The sequence below is a fragment of the Silurus meridionalis genome, chromosome 4 (assembly GCF_014805685.1).
Source record: "Silurus meridionalis isolate SWU-2019-XX chromosome 4, ASM1480568v1, whole genome shotgun sequence".
In the NCBI taxonomy this organism is placed as follows: domain Eukaryota; kingdom Metazoa; phylum Chordata; class Actinopteri; order Siluriformes; family Siluridae; genus Silurus; species Silurus meridionalis.
Window position 1 is genome coordinate 98136 of NC_060887.1, and position 18626 is coordinate 116761.

At 36.4% G+C, this 18626-nt stretch overlaps 1 long non-coding RNA gene and 1 pseudogene across 1 annotated transcript; both read right to left on the minus strand.

The window, feature by feature from the left end:
• Nucleotides 1–274: 274 nt before the first annotated feature.
• LOC124383757 lies at nt 275–692 on the minus strand. Its single transcript, XR_006925278.1, has 2 exons — nt 646–692; nt 275–326 (listed from the first exon to the last, which is right to left on the minus strand). It is a non-coding gene; the product is annotated as an uncharacterized LOC124383757 (long non-coding RNA).
• A 416-nt stretch (nt 693–1108) lies between these two features.
• Nucleotides 1109–6010, minus strand: LOC124384473 (annotated as a pseudogene).
• Between the last annotated feature and the right edge of the window lie 12616 nt (nt 6011–18626).

Below are 18626 nucleotides of genomic sequence, written 5' to 3' on the forward strand. Positions count from 1 at the left end.
TTATTATTATTATAAATATATATTTTTCTTCTTGTTCTTCCTCTTTTCTTTGTGCCAAAGAGCATCTTTGTTTCCTGAAAGAAAAATGCAGAGGAGTTTTAGTCTACACATATATATATATATATATATATATATATATATATATATATATATATATATATATATATATATATATATATATATATATATATATATATGTGTGTGTGTGTGTGTGTGTGTGTGTGTGTGTGTGTGTGTGTGTGTGTGTGTGTGTGTGTGTGTGTGTGGATACTCACCGACTTGACTCCTGCTTCTCCTGTTTTTAGGATTATGTTCATTTCATCCACCTGCACACAAACACACATATACACTTCTATCACACGTGTGTCACGTGCATATAAAGAGTGAATAGAGGAGTGATGTGTGTGATTATGAATAGATGTAAATGAGGAATTGGTGGGTGGGGTTTTGTTACCACATGACCAAAACTTAATCATCATATTAATATAATATTATTTAACATAATAATACACTCGTTACTACAACCACTTATTACAAATCATTTCTAAATATAGTATTACTGTGTTTGTGTGTGTGTGTGTGTGTGTGTGTGTGTGTGTGTGTGTGTGTGTGTGTGTGTGTGTGTGTGCGTGTGCGTTTGCTCACTTTGGCTTGCAGAAGATCAGGATCAGAAATCATGTTCATGATTTCAAGTTGTTTTCACTCCCAATCAGCATCCATGAAATTTTATTCGCTTCAGCCGGGTGGATTTTCTCTACCAGAGGCAACAGGTGATCATCTGCAGAGAGAGAGAGAGAGAGAGAGAGAGAGAGTGTTACTGAAACTGCGTGTGTGTGTGTGTGTGTGTGTGTGTGTGTGTGTGTGTGTGTGTGTGTGAGTGTAACACTTACGTGCCATCTGGATCTGCATTTCAAAATCTGCAGACTCCAACATGTAAATAGTTAAGCGCTTCTGAGGTGCTGCAGCCATGGATACATCCTGCACATCTGGAACATGAGATGGAGCTGGACTCTGTTCTACAGCTGGAACTTGAGGTAGAGCTGGTTTCTCATCCGCAGTTGTGCACTCTTCTACAGCAAGAACTGTGTTTACTGCTGGGGCATTTTCTTTATTTGGCTCTCCTTCTGGCTTGGTGTGAAGGAGTCATATTCTGAGTCTGTAACACAAAGACACACACAGCTGTTAACATTTCAGTTCATTTTGTTTTTATCAGATCATCATCACTGCTAGCAGGAGGCTCTTGAGGGAACCAGCTAGAGGAGGGTCTTTAATCTTTTTAGCCAGTAACCCATATAACTGCAATATTGAACTTCAGCATCAAATCATTTTAATGTGGACAGCATGGGGTGGTAGATGTTTAGGGTACAGTCTTTACCTGCACATTCTTCATCCTCTGCACGTTAGGATGGACAGTGTTATCCTGGTGTTCTGGTCTCAGTAAGGTCTTCTGCTTGTTAATGAAGACCTGGGTGTGGTGGTTCCTCTCAGTCTCGCGCTCCTTACGAGACTTAAAGTGTTGGATGGAGCTGTAACACAACAGAGACACTCCTCTTACACACTGCTGTTAGTCTTTATGCCGACACCAGAAAAATGACCCCTTGATGCTGACTGAAATCCACTCATATGACCAAACCCACACTTTATATTAATAGCTTACACTTTATGGCCGTTAAGAAGTTTGCCATTGAGTTTCTCTTTTGCCAAATTCGCCGCCTCTGGAGACTCAAATTGACGTATCCATATCCTTTTGTCCCCGTCTTGTAACGGACAACCTTCAGGAGAGACACGTCATGTCAACACACAATTCATATCAAACAGATCTAATACAGGACTTTAGTAGAAAACATGCTAATCATGCTATACAGATGTTATTCAGATCCAAACAGTTTAAAGCACAAACCCTGCATGACAGGATCTTCCCAAAGACTGAAAACAGGTCAAAAAGGGCCATGCTGTCAATCTTCTCCAGGTCCAAGTTCTTGATGAACAAGTTTCCGATGCCACTTTTCCTCATGGTGGAATCCCTCTGAGACCACATGACTCTCATAGGGTTCCCCATAAGGAGCTCACAATTAAGTGTTGCCAACGCTCGTTCAGCTGAGGAAACAAAATTCATTACAGGTCATTCATTTCAGTAAAAAAGACTGGGGAAAGATGGGTGAGGAGAAAACACTCTCAAATTGTATTTAAGGCACAAAACCTGACCATATTCACGTAATAAAGTAGTAAAATAATACAGAAATTACTCCTGGAGTATTAAGTAGACAATAAACTGGTATAAATGCAGAAATAGTGTATTGGGGTTTAATGAGGATTTAATTACCATCGGCTCGCTGGTAAAAGTTGACGTAGGCGTAACTGAGTGAAACGCCAGTGTTCCAGTTCCTGCAGATCCGGATGGAGTGAATGTGGCCCACAGAGCTGAATTTCTCCATCAGCATGTTTTCTGTCACTTCATGGTGCAGATCACCAACATACAGTGCTGAAATACTCGAATTCATTTTTATCTAAAAAAAACAACAAACAAACAAACAAACTGTCAGTTATAAACAAGAGAAAAAACACCAAACCTACAGTCTTAAACAGAAAAACATCAGTATGAGTGAACTACAATCAGTTTCTACTCTGAAATGTTGAAAGATTGTAAAACATACAGGTTTAAAGGATCTTACATTTCTACATTTCTCAGTACAAAAATAAAGTTAACAAAAAGCACAAAACAGTCTAAAACGTATTCAGAATAACTATATATATATAGCAAAGCTACTTATCAGGTACCTAATAGTCAGTAGTAGATGAACAGTTATAATGTTTATCAGTAGCTGCTGCTGCTTTTATTGCTTCTGTGTGTTTGTTTGATGGTTGTCAAGAAGATACTAGAATTTTTATGATGACGTCATACAAACTTTTCTGCAGTATTACACTGGTCACATGACCAGTTGGACACATGAATCACAGACACTTAAATCACGAACACTATAGAAATATTATTTTAATACAAAACTTACTTAAATTATCAATAAGATAAAAATAAAAATGGTCCTGAATCCTGCATGTACACAAAACAGACCAATGAATCCCATTTAAAATGCTTTCAGTGATTCTACATCCTGCGCCTGATCTACACTGTGTGGACAAATGTATTGAGTCTAAATTTGACTAAAAAATTAAGAATAAAAAAGCGATAATATTTCCAGAAATGTTGCAGTGAGCAGAAATTGACATTTCGGCTAATGGTGTAGGAGCCATCATCATTAGCCTTATGCTAGCCGTGTTTGCTAGCGCTGTTTTTGTGTTAACTAGTTTCTTAAAATATTTGACTAAAGGTTTATCAAAAGATAAATATATTCGTTATTAAGACAATTATAGTTTATTTATTGTGCACCAAATGCAGAATATTTAGAACGAGGATGAAAACTATTGAAGCTAAGATTAGTTAGCCGGCTAATTAGCCTAGCTCAGTGGTTCTCAAAGTGTGGGACGCGGCCCTCTAGTGGAGAATAAAGACATGACAGGTGGGGCGCAATAAACAGAAGGATTTATTTATTTATTTGTTCTTCATTAATGATTTTCACTATGAATAACGTTTATACACTCAAAGCACCACAAACAATGTTGTAAAAATATATTCAATGGATACATTTGTGACATTGACCACAAAAAAACAAACAAACAGGTAGTTCAGCACAAGCAGACAAAAAAGGTAGATGGTAGGAGCTTAAACCAAAAATTCAGCCTTAAAGAAAATATAACTGTGTTTTGTTTTATCCTGTTCCTTTTGCCACATCTTATCTCTGAGACTTTTCAGATGTTGCTACACTGAAAACTAAATACAGATCTCATCTTAATATTGAACATGACTTGAGAGTGACAGTCTACAACCCCGTTTTGAAAAGATTTATGAAATTAATTTGCTCTATTTTGCACAGACTGCAAAGTGAAAGTCCAAGTGATAACACAACTACACCTTTATTTTCTCTATTTTTGTTTTAATGCTAGTTGATGTTCATTTAGAATTGGATAGTTCAATAATTTAGACATTTTCAACTTACAGAATTAAAATAAACAGAAGTCACATTAGTACAGAATGGAGCATAAAGCACGTCCTGATAGTGCCGCTAGAGGGCAGTGTGAGACTGAGAGTTGAGGATGTGAGCTGTGTGAAGCTGGAGATCAATAGTCTGTTAAGGGGTGGGAAGAGGGGAAAAGAAGGGGAAGAAGGAAATAGAGGAAAAAGTGAAAGGAAATAGATAGATGATGCACATTTGTTATGGTTTTTGGCAGATCGATGTATATAAATCCCCCAATAGTGCACAAAACTACTGATGATGTGAATGAAAATACATCACTTGTCACTCATGTTAATTAATATCTGTATGATTTGACTAATTTTTCCAATAAAGGGGCATAAAATGGATGTATATTTATTTTCTTAATGTACTTATTTAACCTTTAACATTTTTAACAAAAGTTTATTATATGGGACATGTTTTGTATTTCTGTTTATTTATATTCTACTTAATAATAATAATAATAATAATAATAATAATAATAAAGATGATAAGGGGTTCAGCAGGTTCACAGAATAATTCACGAGTCACTGTTTTATGAACGATAAAACATTTTATTTTTAATTACTGAAAATGCTACAAAAATGTCAAATAAATTATAATAGATGCAAACACACAAAATACAAATATTACAAAACTATGTATATATTAAAGGTTATTTAACAATAGATATAATCAAGTAAAATGATAAAAAAAAGTCCCTAATTGGGATTAAAACAACAACCTAATCATAAATAACTATAGATTATAATAGTAGTAAATCCACAAAAATAAACAGTAAAATGAGTCGCTCAAAACACCAGCAAGAAATAATTAAAGGAGCAGAACTGGAAGAAACAGCAGGACCGGATGCAGATGAAGGACTGAATGCAGATGAAGGACCGGATGCAGATGAAGGACTGGATGCAGATGAAGAACTGGATGCAGATGAATTACTGGCTGAAGGAGATGGACTTTGAAATACAGGCTGTAAAGACACATATTGTATATTATGAACTTAAACATAATAATGATGATAATGACATATAAAGGTATTTTTAAATTACATAAAAGTGCAGGCTGTATAATGGTGGGGTGGAGGTAGAGGGCGCTATAGCAGTAGGAGTGGAGTAAAGCAGGTGGAACACTTCAATATCGTATGTGAATCAAAATTAGGTTTCTTAATGAGGGGCTTAATGACTGATAACTTGAGGGATTTAGGGACGTGACCTAAAGATAGTGAGGAGTTAATAATATTGAGAAGAGGCTCACCAGCTGTATATAACATTAACTTTAATAGATCAGTAGGAATGAGATCTAACTGACATGTTGTTGATTTAGCTTTGGTAATAACATTATACAGCTCTTCCTGTCCTGTACATGTAAAACAGTGTAGATGTGGAGTTGGTGTAGGTGAGATTGTGTCAGGAGATGCTGTCAGATGTTGAACTGCCACAATTGTTTTTCTAATGTTATCAATTATTTCAGTGAAGAAATTCATAAAGTCCTCACTACTAAACTGTGATGGAACACATTTTTCAGATCCCTGATTTGTAGTTAATTTAGCTACAGCACTGAAAAGGAACCTGGGATTGTTTTTGTTGTTTTCTATGAGTTCGCTCAGGTGTTCAGCTCTAGCAGCTTTTAGCGTCTGTCTGTAGCTTTGTGTGCAAGTGATCTAATGTTTAAAAAAACAAACTTTAGAACTTTTTGGTGTTTGCTTATCTGGCATTTTTTAGTTTTAACTGCAATAAGATTATTTCTGGATCTTGTGTATTTAATTCTTGGTTTTACTACATGAGGAATAGATACGGTTTCTATAAACTGGGCTGTGTGTGAACTTGTAACTATTTGGTTTGTTGTATAAATGTTCTCATAGTCGTAAATTTCCTGATGTCTTACCAGTCAGATGGTGTGAAGTATCCTAGAGATGTTATCTGATAGCACTGCTGCTCCAACTCTGCTGGGGTGCAGGCCAAAGGCAGACACACAGCCGGCATAGTGCTTATAATAGCAGATAGAGTTAAGATACAGAGATGTGATAAAGTGAGAGTGAGTGAATATAGTCAACACTAGTGATAGTCGAGTTAACTAACTACAGGCACAAGTCAGGACGACAAAAACAATCTGGATTATTAAAAAGGAAAAAGGAGAGATAAATAGTAAAGTTTGTTTGAAAACGCTAAAAGAAATACAAACACGGAACTTGCGGCAAACAAGTCAAACACAAGAAGCTACGTCAAAGAGCCGTCATGAGACAAAACACTTGGCCATGCTGTCACCATCATCATAATCAGTCTGCAGAAAAAAACAAAACGTTACCACAGACTGAAAATACACTGTTTAGATAAAATACATCACCAACAACAAGACACAATTGTCTTCTCTCTCTGTATGTTTCTTACTTCAGTGTAGAAAACTCTTAGTGAGGAACATCTCTTTTACTCCATCACAGGTCTGCACATGCAACAACTGCACTGTAACATCATCACTTCTACATGAGTTCTTCTACAGCTTACCGGTAAGTGTGCCATTACTGCCACCTAGCGGATAATTTACAAATACACTCATCATGACAGGTAGGTTCACACCTGTATTGTATTGTATTGTATTGTATTGTATTGTATGTTGTATGTCATCATTCATGGTGAGATGTTCAGCTCTGCATAGATCACTTTCTAAATGTGTGAGAGATCAGTGGAAAGATTTTGGGCCCTGGATAAAAAAATGTAAGGAAACAACGTGCTGGGAACCGAACCTCAGACTCCACTGTAATGTAGAACACAGACACACTGTATGACATTAAATCAGTTCACATTTATTAACAACATCCCGACTTCCCAAGCCATGGCATAATGACACCAGTATCCTGGAGCTCCATGGTGGTCTGTTCCAAATTGACCTCAAGCTGAGCAACACGTTCCTCCAGTTGTTTTTGTTCTCTCGCCCAGCTCTGGCTTCTCTCAGTTATATTCTGTTCCTGCTGCTTTCGCTCAGAAGCCAAAGTAGCCTCCAGCTTTTGCACCGTCTGTAGCAGAATGGCTTTCTCTTCTTTCTCTTCTGTTATCTTCTCTATCATTAGAAGAGAAAATGCATCCAAGTCTTTCACTACTTTCTCCATGTGTTCCAGCTTTTCCTTCTTTTCAGCAATCTGCTTAGTTTTCTTCGTTCTTCTGCTTTGAAAAAACTCTCAACCTTCTGAAGAGCTCCATGTTTATGCCTCTTTACTCACAAGCAAAAACCTCGGAAATGAGAGAAACAGAGACTCGTTCCCAATTATTGACGTTGCCTTACTGTGACGTCACAGGAGATGCCCGCCCTCTGTCTGTGACGTAACTCGGTCTTTCTTAACTGGACAATATGCGCATGCGCACATTACAGAGGTAAAGAGCGGATAAAATATCATGTCTTCACAGCTTTTCTGTTCTTCCTGAGAGAAGAGCGATATTACAGTCATAAATAAGATAAAAACGGCTGTAAACTGTGTATAAAGCGAGTGAATCCGAGTTGAGAACCGGAAGTTGACCGGAGTGACTCCATGAATGTTGCAGAATCATAAATGACCAGTAGGTGGCAGTGTGATGTGTATTAGAGCTCACTGTCACAGCAGGTAATTAGAAGTAGTGGAGCTCTAATAACGTCATTAATAGCGGGCAAGACACACAGCAGTTTGGGATTCTTTTATTGACTTTATTGATGAATTGATTTGGAGTATGATTGTGTTTCTGATCAAAGTAAGTTCATGTGTATGGAGTAAAACAACCTGTACATTTCTCACTTCCAGACAGTATTATGAGATGTTCATCTGCTGGAAGTTCATGTTTAATGCTGCATGTTTTATAGGATTTATGAGCTGGAATAAATGTTTTACTTTTAAATGTTTTCTTTTAACCAACTGGTGCATTTTATCTTTATGCTTCAGATGAGTTTTATAAAAACACATTTTACTACTTATTAAAAATAAAACGTCATTCTGAGTGAAACCAATTGTTTATTAAATGCATTATTCACTAAATGAACATCAATGAAAACTGAATGATTTGTTTTTATTGAATGTAAAATATTAATTTGAGGATAATTGAACTTAATGAATGGAATAGTTTTGGATTAAATGAAGACTTTACTGAACTAAACAGCACTGAATTCTCCTTTAAATGAACTTAAGTTTACTGAACTAAATACTGTTACTTATATGAAAATAAACCCGGTTTCTTGAACCCTGTTCGGTTTCAGCCCCACTTTTGAGCCTCACAGCTGAAAATGACCTTCCTGACTTTCAATGCTAAAGTTCCTGACAACAGTGTGCTACATACACAATTTACATCTCTTTTGAAAGAACACACTTTGGGCTTTACATCATCCAAAGATGCTGAAGTTCCTTAGAAAAAAATGTACGTCATAAAACATTTTTTTTTATATATATATATAAATACATGAACTCGGTCCTGAAACAATCCAGAATAGTGACGGGTTAAAAGTCACATGTGTAATGAGTTTATATTTCAACTTTGAAGAAAATACAATAAAAAGGAGATTCCTATAAACATTATTCTGAGACTGTGTGTAGTCCTTTTCTCCTCCGTCTGTTTGAGGAAAAGCAGCCTGATAACCAAATGTACTGGGAATAATAACATTCTCACAATAAGCATAAGACTGGTATTTGAACATTAGAAAAACAGTAGAAGAAGAAAGTAATGAAAATAAAAGTAGCACAATGCTTCCTTCAGTGCCTCTGTGAATGATGGAGCACATCTGGACCTTCCTTTTATTCTTCCATTCTACAAACATCCTCTTCTCTCAGCCAGTGATGAGGCCTCGAGGAGCTTTTTTCAGAAGCTTGTTGGTGATGGTTTGAGGGTTTGTGGACTGAATTTTTCCACATGCCCAGATATTATTTTGTAGGAGATCTCTAAACAGTGCTGGACTTGTGTAGAAGTCATCAACGAACAGTTTGTAGCCCATTCCCAATATCTTCTCATCAACAAGTGCCATGACAGATGGTCTACAGACTGGCTGGGGTGTAAAATCCTGATTCCACCTCTCTTCAGGTGTGTTGGGGGATACAACCAGTGAGGACTGGGATTTTCTGTCTCTCACTCTTACTGGTAGAGCTGAAACAGGTGCTGAGTTTGCAGACTGCTTTCTGGTTGATGGCTGGTGTGTGGAACCCACTTCTCCTCAGAAGATTCAACTAAATGACTGTTGGAGCTGCTATCATGGGCCCTCAACTGCTCAGTTGTATGAATGAGATAATTATAACATAGGGAATTGTTCATTTAGTTATAATTTTTCCTATAAAACTTCATTATAATGAAAGTTATATCTAATAATGTGTTAGTAATAATAATAATAATAATAATAATAAAAATGTTATTAACAGTGTAACAATAACTCAAAAAAGTCGGTTCTCTGGTTTCGGTTCAATTGAGTCTGAATCTAAAGATACACTGGAAAATGACGTGATTCCACAGTTCTAGAAAAATCTGTAACATAAAACATTTTGTCTCCTTAAAAATATTTCTTTCAGCAGTCTCACTCAAGAAAAATAAACTTCTGTTCTGTTTGTGCAAAACCAGCAGGTGGTCAGAAAGTTCCTTCTCTGTTCCTGGGTTAGTTTGAGGGGTTCACCTCGGTCAGCTTCGTCCCTGTGGTTTGGCTCGTCATCTTACATCATCGTCTCATTGTAATGAACGGTGTTCCAGCATGAAAAAACCCCTGACCTGCATATATACAGACAATAATCAGTTCCCAAACATCTCAACATTCACTGTGTCTAGTTCAATAACAGAACAAATAGCATTCGTACAGTTCAGAGTCTGATTTGAGGTTTGATCAAGTTTTCATTGGATTCTAACATGTTTGAGTTCTTGCATGTAGATGATACTTTTAATAAATTTAATACTAACTTCATGCAGTTTCTCACCATAAAAACTGGATTTTATAAAATGTTTTTGACAAAATAAAATGTTTAAATGTTATTAAATCTGTACTCGTTACTTCTACATTATTTATTACATTAATTTTGATCAGCTGATTTAATCAACAGTTTTAGTTTTAGACAGTTTAATATTATTAAGAAAAATATCTTGCTTTGTAAAAGATCAACATCACATATAACTAGACAACAAAACACCATTAATAATATTTGTACAGAATTAAGTAAAAAGAAAGTCCTAACAGGGACACTAGAGGGCAGTGTGAGACTGACATCTGACAACCAACTGCAGTTATTATTATTATTATTATTATTATTATTATTATTATTATTATTATTTTATTTATTTTTTTTATTATTATTATTATTATTATAGTTTTGGGGGGATTTATGAATGCTTCTTGCTTTGATCAGTTTTTTTGTTTAAGCCAATTTTATTGTTTAAGCAAAACCAATTATTAGGAATTTAATCATTTTATCACTTTGGGTTTCATTAATGTGTAAATCTGCATATAATAAAAATTATTCATTATAAAATCATAAATATGATTAAATGTAGACTTTTAGGTACTGAAACACCTCAGTGCAATAAAGTATTACATTCTAAAGTCCAGCAAACACGACATGGGAGTCAATTCCTTGTAGCATTTTCTTGAACTTGGTTTGCAGTAGAAAATCTGGTTTTGTTAAAATAACAGGTTAACAGATGATAACTGGATAAATAACTAATGAATAAATGCTTCATTCAGCTCATTAACATGCAAACTGATGATGAGTTCCATCACCTGCTGTATGAACCTGAACAGAATCCACATTGTATTTCTAGTTGGAGATGCTGAGATTCTCTTTTTATTAAAACAGCAGGATGAGTTACTAAAGCTGAGCTTTTTCTCTCATTGAGACGTGAATCCTGTAGAACTGCTACTGCAATTTTTACATGAGATGCAATAAAATATTCCACCTACAAAACCTACAGAAACCAAACATGACTTCCTGTAACTCAGCGTAACTTCCATGGAGGAGTCTCCCCCGTGTGGGTGGAGGAGGAACTGCTACAGTTTAGAGCCTGATTTGAGGTCAGAGCAAGTTGAGTTCTAACAGTAAATAGTACATTTAATAAATTTAGTACCACCTTCATGCAGGTTCTCAGCATAAATAGTTAATGAACCACATCTGACTCGAAAAGACCGGTGTCCAAATACTTTCGAGCACACAGTGTGTATCAGCTGAAAAGCAGCAGCCGGATCAGTCGCTTTTCCACACTGAGGTTAAGGCCACATGTTGAAAATACACGGTTAAGCAGCCGCACTTTTCTTTGTGTTGCGCATCTAATCGTAAACGTACGGTACGGGTGGTGGGAGCGGTCAAAATACATGTAAAGACGCTTCAGAGAGGCGTTTCCATTAAGAAACAGAAAAATCAGTGCATATATTCACCATATTCAAGTATTCAAAAATCTTTGTTAGGTTTGCTCAATCTTTCATTTAATTTTCATTTAGAGTCTCCCTGTTTATTATATTCTTATTTAAAATTTAAGTCATTTTACTGTGGAGTTTTGGAGAAAAGTAAAGGCAAAATCACTCCAAACATCAGTGCATTTTCAATCATGTCACATATTCAAACACTCATTAAATATTTTCCTTTTTAGGTTTGCTCAATCTTTCAAATTATTTTAATTTAGAGTCTCCCTGTCTATTATTCTATTAAATTTCAAGTCATTTTACTTTGAAGTTTATGAGAAAAGTAAAGGCAAAATCACTCTAAACCTCAGTGCATTTTTATGACGTATACCAACAGATATCCTGCAGCTTTTGATCTAAGTAGGCGTGGAGGATCAGACTGGTACAGAAGTTCACTCAGATACTGTGGTGCGAGACCGTTAAGTGCTTTATACGTCAGTAGTAGTATTTTATAATCAGTGTGAGATTTGATTGAGAGCAGTGTAGATGATTAAAACAGATGTGATGTGGTCATATTTCCTAGATCTAATAAGGACTCTTGCTGCTGCATTCTGAACTAACTGAAGCTTATTTATGCACTTACTCACACACCCAGACAGTAAAGCGTTACAGTAGTCTAATCTACAAGTAACAAAAGCATCAACTAGTTTTTCTGCATCCTGTAACGACATCATATTTCTAATTTTAGCAATATTTCTAAGGTGAAAGAAGGCGATCCTGGTGATATTATTCACGTGAGCCTTAAAGGAAAGTCTACAGTCAATAATCACACCAAGATCTTTAACTGCTGTACACGCTGAAACAGAAACACCATCCAGAGATGCTACGGAATCAGAAAGGTTGCTTTTAGCTGCATGTGGTCCTACACTGTAAAAAATTATTTGTTGACACAACTTGACTTAGTCAAGTCATCTTGTTGCATTGACTCAGTTAAGTTTAGCACATTAGGTGTTAAGTTTTATTCATTTGTTGAAATTATTGAGCCACTGTTCTGAATCAATTAATGACCATTTCAAATCTTTAGTTAAAGCAACTGAAAAACCTATTGGTAAAACATAATTTTTCATGTTTCCACAACAATAGATCTAGTCTAATTCACATAAAATAGTCATTTTTCCTCAACATAACTGTGAGTTTACTGGACTTTGGTTTGACAAGTAGTTCTGGAAATCTGACCAGATTTTTTTATGAAATCAACACAACTGCAAAATTCAAACTCTCAGCACATCCAAAAACACAGACATGAAGAATTCTCTAACAAAGATATAAAAACACTAGACAAGAAAAACCTTCACATATACACAGCTCACACAAACAGTAGTAAACTTCTGTATGCACAGACCCACATCCTCGAGCCAAAATACTACAAATAACTCTCCTTGTCATCAGATATATTCATTACAAGAACAAGTATACATGAATAATTCACAATAAGCCGTGTTAAACTTTACATTCAACTGTTCAAAAACTGTCTTCAATTCCCAATCATAGTAAAAAACAAGGAAAGAGGAAGCAGTACAAGTGAACAAGAAAACAGTCAGTTTAAAAAGATTTCAAGAATCCCAATTTCCCACTTAAAACAATGAGATCTAAAAACAACACTGCTCTTAAACTTTAAACCAGTACAACCATTAAACAGAAGCAAAATGGAAAAAAGCTTTTGTTTGTTTTCTGTCTTTTTGCAGCAACTTGGTCTTTAAAGAGTGAACGGTGCATAAATATTAGTTTTTATCCAGGAATTTTAGTTCCTTTGGGTAAACGAATCATGAGTTAACATAATTTTCTTCTTTTAATTTACAGCTTTAAATCTTTCATTCAAACTTCTTCCACTAATTCCTGTAAGGCCTTTACATTAAAGGCAGAAAGCAAAGTTTTAATCCCAGATGAACATCTCTGGTGGGACTTTTAATGCAGACCCTGAGCCAAAAACATCACCAAACACCAATGACTTGTACTTACACTATATGGACAAAAGTATTGGGACACATCCTTCTTTAGAACAGAAAAAGACACTTCCAAAACTGTGGCAACAAAGATGAAAATATAATTCATGTATTTACAAATTGTATTTCCATCTCTGTTGCAACAGTTTTGGAAGTGTCTAAATTGACTACCCATATGTACAAGTCATTGGTGTTTGGTTTGAGTGTTTGGCTTAAGGTCTGCATTTAAAGTCACACCAGAGATGTTCAGCTGGGATTAGGACAACTTTATGCAGACCAATCAAGTTCTTCCACACTGAATGAATCAATCATTTCCTTTTGAACCTTTCCTTATACACAGAGGCATTTTCATGTTAGAATAGAAAAGGGGGTGTCCCAATACTTTTGGCAATATAGTGTAACACTTAATTTGTGCTGTCAGACTCATTACTGATAAATATTCAACTAGGATTATTCAATAAATACATTTTTGCCAACACTTTGCCTCCTCCATTCTACTCTTTCCCCTGACGTTTAGCTTATAGAACAGTTATCAGATTAGTTTCAGACACCAGACAAAACTGTTTTCTCTTTACAGGATCTGTACCTCAGGTATGAGAGAATATGCTGATAATAGACTGATAACACACTGTTAGATTTTTATCATGCCCAAACGAAACTTAATTGTGGAGAGGTTTTCCATACGATCTGCGATACCCGTGAGGCCTTTCTGATCAGGGAAGAATCACACCGCACACAGCAAATGCTTCCTCTTCAGTTTATTGCAGGCGCAGAACGTTTATATACACATACAAAGAAAAGAAACCTGACCTAGTTGTTTCCTGTTTAGACAAGAGGATATACTAGCTGGCGATGTGTGAGTCCAGATAAGGACTCCTGTTTACCTTAAAGACTAACATCAGAATATTCTATAGACACTGAGCAGACAAAGGAATGTGTGTGAAACAGTGTGAAACCATCTTAACACTAACACACACTTACCAGGCAAGACTTCAGGAAGTTTCCAGTCTTTTCCTCATAAACAAAGGTAGACCTTTGAGAGCTGTAGCTTTTCTTTGAGCAGCACCTAAGAAGCCTGAAAGACACAGAAAAAGTTAAATCCTTCAGATTTATGCTTCTGAGATATGTGGCTATTGTTGAAAGCACATTGGTTGTCAGCTCACAATCTTTAAAAGGACAACTGACTGTGTCGTGCCTCCTCAAACAATTTCTGAGATGGTTTAAAAACTGGGATGGCTGACAAACATCTTTGAAATCACATAACTCACATGAAAAATGTAAGTGGTCAGTAACTGCAGCAGTGTGTTTGTGTGATTTTGTCAAATGGGTTTTAACACACCTAAAGTTTTAAAAGTGCAGATGCAGTCAGTATACAAGCTGCCGGGATCACCCTCGATAGACCTATGAAAAGAAAATCAAACACAGTCTGACATGAGTTACAGTCCAACTAAATTGACATTAATTGTTTAAAACAGAACATAAATATTACATACAAAAAATACGAATTTTCTATGAATCACAAAGCAAAACAATAATGACAAATTACACTGAACTAGTTAAATGGTGCTAAGAAGAGCTATGCTAAAAAACACTAAGCTTTTTTCGTTTTGTTGTACATCTACGATCAGAAATAACCACAGGGTTAACAAGGCTAAGAATACCCTATAACTATAACTCAATAATCACGTGTTTAGCATTAACGTTAGCCAAAACTGATTCACAAAAAGCAAAATGCAGATGGTGAAATTAAACTGACCAGCTGGCAGAGGATTCTGTCTGGTGTTTAAACCGTCCTTTAACGCAAATCAAGCAAAGAAGCATCCAAAAAGAAAGATTCATTCTCTATTAAGCATTTGTAATTAGCATTAGGCGTATGACTGTGTATTAAATGCTTTCGTATGCTGCTTTGACCTAAAGATTCTATTAACTCCTTCCACAACACACAACCCATTTAAATACAAGTTATTGTAATAACTATAACTTACACAAAAATCTTGTATTTTGAAACATTTAATTCCAATTTTACAAAGTGAACTGAACATGACCTTCAAATGAACACGTTAGCTGTCTGAGCTCATTGCAAAATATCACTACATTCCTTAAAATAGTCTTCCCAAAACACACCGTTACATTATACGTTAAGCAGTTGTGTAATATATTTAGGTTATTTTCGATAATAAAACTACAAGAAAGTTTGTGAACCAGAGAACATCCAGCCCCTTCACTCTTACTGGTAGAGATAAAACAGGTGCTGAGTTTGGAGACTGCTTGAACCTCTTTTCTGGCTGATGGCTGGTGTGTGGAACCCACTTCTCCTCAGAAGATTCAACTAAATGGCTGTTGGAAGACAAAGAAAGAAAAAAATAGCATTGTATATCAAGTACATACTTTTGTAGTAGTATGAAATCAGGAAGGGGGCAAACACTTTTTCACACCACTGTGTATATTTATTTGCATGTTTGTCACACTTTAATGTTTCAGATCATCAAACTAATTTAAATATTAGTAAAAGATACACAAGTGAACACGACATGCAGATTTTAAATGAAGGTTTTATTATTGAGTAAACAAAAACCAAAACTACATGGCCCTGTGTGAAAAGTGTTTGCCCCTGTTAAAACTGTGGTTTATCACACCTGAGTTCATTGTTCACACATGGCAAAAACATGGAACAGTGACCTTCCAGGGTGGCCGGCTGTCCAAAATTACCCCAAAGCACAGAGACCACTCATCCAAGAGGTCACAAAGACCCCACAACAACATCCAAGAACTGCAGCCTCACTTGCCTCAGTTAAGGTCAGTGTTCATGACTCCCCATGAGAAAGAGAGGCAAAAATGATCTACACGCGAGATCTAAGACTGAAACAGCTGCTGAGCAAAAGAACATAAAGGCTCGTCTCAGTTTTGCCAGAAAACATCTGGAATGTCCCCAAGACTTTTGGGAAAATACTCGAAAGTTTAACTCTTTGTAAGGTGTGTGTCCCATCATGCCTTGCGTAAAAGTAACACCACATTTGAGAAAAAGAGCGTCATACCAACAGTGAAATATGGTGGTGGTAGTGTGATGGTCTGGGGCTGTTTTGCTGCTTCAGGACCTGGAAGATTTGCTGTAATAAATAGATCCATGAATTCTGCTGTTTACTAAAAAATCCTGAAGAAGAATCTGTTTGTGACTTCAAGCTGAAGTGAACTTGGGGTCTGCAGCAGGACAATGATCCAAAACACACCAGCAAGTCCACCTCTGAATGGCTGAGGAAAGACAAAATGAAGACTTTGGAGTGGCCTAGTCAAAGTCCTGACCTGAATCCTATTGAGATGCTGTGACATGACTTCCAAAAGAAGGTTTGTGCTTAAAAACCCTCCAATGTGGCTGAATTACAACCATTCAGCCATAGATGAGTGGAGCAAAATTCCTCCACAGCACTCTAACAGACTCATCACAAGTTATCACAAACGCCTGATTGCAGTTGTTGCTGCTAAGGGCAGCCCAACCAAATATTAGGTTTAGGGGGCAAACACTTTTTCACACAGGGGCATGTAGTTTTGGATTTTGTTTTTCTCAATAATAAAAACTGCATGTTCACTTGTGTTATCGTTTACTAATATTTAAATGAGGTTGATGATCTGAAACATTAACATGTGACAAACATACAAAAAAATACAAAATCAGGGAATTGCAGTTGCTCCGTCGGCAAACATCATAGTCCACGGAGAGACTCCTGTCTGACCTCGTCCGTCCTCATGTGCCTCTGCATGCTTTATTACGCTCTTCATTAGCGTTGAAGACATCCGATTACTCCTCCAATCCTTTAGTTCTACAAAGCCTTAAAATCTGGAAACAATTTAGAAAACATTTTGGGTTTCAGGCAGCATCAGGTCTGTCTCCTATATATAAAAACCCCTCCTTTCTACCCTCTATTTCAGACGGATCCTTTGCACTGTGGTTTAGAAGGGGCATTGTAAACATTAATGATCTATTTCAGGAGAATACATTTGTCACTTTTTCCTACCTGTCAGAAAAATTCAACCTCCCTAAAACTCATTTTTCCGATATCTCCAAATTACGTGATTTTGTAAGGAACACATTCTCTCATTTCATTGGGAATCGGACCTTAATTATAATTTCACGGATGAGGAATGGTCCACCCTTGGTGAGTGTACATTCCTCCTCTATATGCGCCGTCATTTGTTAATACAGTTTAAATTGTTGCATAGAGTGTATTGGACAAAGACTAAACTATCTAAAATTAACCCTGGTTTGGATCCAACTTGTGATGGGTGTCGTGACTCGGCTACTCTTTATCATACTTTTTGGCTTTGCCCAGCCTTGACCTCTTTCTGGACATCAATTTTTAAATCAATCTCTGAATACTTCATTTTAGATATTAAACCATGTCCCCTAATAGCATTATTTGGACTCAACCCCACAAATCCCTCCTTGTCCTCCTTACAATCAAACATGCTCGCCTTTTGTTTAATAGTAGCAAAGAGACTTATATTACTGAACTGGAAGAATCCTCACCCACCCAGTTCTTCTCATTAGATACATGACCTGTCTCAGTTTATTCAAATAGAAAAGATCAGATTTACATTACTTGGTATTACGGAAAAGTTTTACACCACCTGGCAACCATTCTATCATATTTAGAAAGAGGAGGAAAAATAAAATCCTGTTCTCTTTGTTTGGACTTTTGAGCTCTTCCCTTGTCCCTGACTTCTTGGTAGATGTAGAAAAGAGAAAGGAAAACATATATCTTTTGAGAGTGTTCATGTACTTAGGTGCAAATCTTTTGGGGTGTTTTTTTTTTTGTTTGTTTTGTGTTTTTATTTCTGTTGTTATTTCCTTTTCTTTCTTTCTTTCTTTCTTTCTTTCTTTCTTTCTTTCTTTCTTTCTCCTGTTCTTGATGCTCACATTCATGATTGTGATTGTGGTATAACTTGAGACCAATTTCTTGTTGTTGGACTAAATTAACCACTGTTCCATTGTCTTTCTCACCTGAGTGTCTTTCTGTTTGAATGCATCAATAAAAAAAAGAGTTGACCTCGTCCGTTAACCTGTCCAAAACGGAAAAGGGCTCAGAGCCGATCATTGATGCACTTCACTGCTGTCACACATGTCCTGCATCACCCTCACACATGTCCTGCATCACCCTCACATACTTCTCAGACACACCAGACTTCCTGATACAATACCACGACTCCTCTCTTGACCTTCTCTATGTTCCTCCATCAACAATCT